This window comes from Macaca mulatta, chromosome 4 (assembly GCF_049350105.2).
Source record: "Macaca mulatta isolate MMU2019108-1 chromosome 4, T2T-MMU8v2.0, whole genome shotgun sequence".
Lineage (NCBI taxonomy): Eukaryota > Metazoa > Chordata > Mammalia > Primates > Cercopithecidae > Macaca > Macaca mulatta.
The window spans coordinates 154,584,774-154,585,375 of NC_133409.1; the positions used below are offsets into that span (position 1 = coordinate 154,584,774).

A 602-nucleotide genomic window follows, 5' to 3' on the forward strand; every position below is an offset into this window, starting at 1 on the left:
TTGATTCCTTGCCAAGCATAACAGAAGAAGGAGATCCTAACAACTCAACGTTTTAAAGCCACAATGGAAACTTATTGTGGTGATTGTCTGACACTTTTCCAGCTGCAGACGCTCCGTAATACTAACCACTACTACCAGCATGCTCACGGAGACAGTCTCAGAAAATGAAAGTTACTTCCTGAAAATTATTATAAAATAGTCTTTCAGGAAGGGGGTGTAGCTCAGTGGTAGAGCGCATGCTTTGCATGTATGAGGCCCTGGGTTCGATCCCCAGCACCTCCAAGTGGTGGTTTTGCTCTGGCAGTGCTCAAACCTAATTCTCAAGCAACATGGCCTTCTGCTTCCTCACCTTTTTCTATCCTATTTCTGCATGTATGGAGAGTAAAAACGTAACCCAATGAACTGCCTTCACTTACGTCCCATCACTATGCTGTAAGCCTCGACATCACCTAAGGCGATTGCGACGGTAGAAGGAAGGCGAGAAAGAAATGAGGGGGAAAGAAGAATGAGGTCCCAAGACGGCCTCTTGAAAGCAAACAAAAGCGTGCACATCAACAGGCGGCTCACTGGCCGGGCGCGGTGGCTCAAGCCTGTAATCCCAG

The 602-nt window shown here is 47.3% G+C and overlaps 1 non-coding gene across 1 annotated transcript; it reads left to right on the forward strand.

Moving 5' to 3' along the window:
* The first annotated feature begins 210 nt into the window (after nt 1–210).
* Nucleotides 211–282, forward strand: TRNAA-UGC (transfer RNA alanine (anticodon UGC)). The gene has a single exon. It is a non-coding gene; the product is annotated as a tRNA-Ala (tRNA).
* Nucleotides 283–602: the final 320 nt, after the last annotated feature.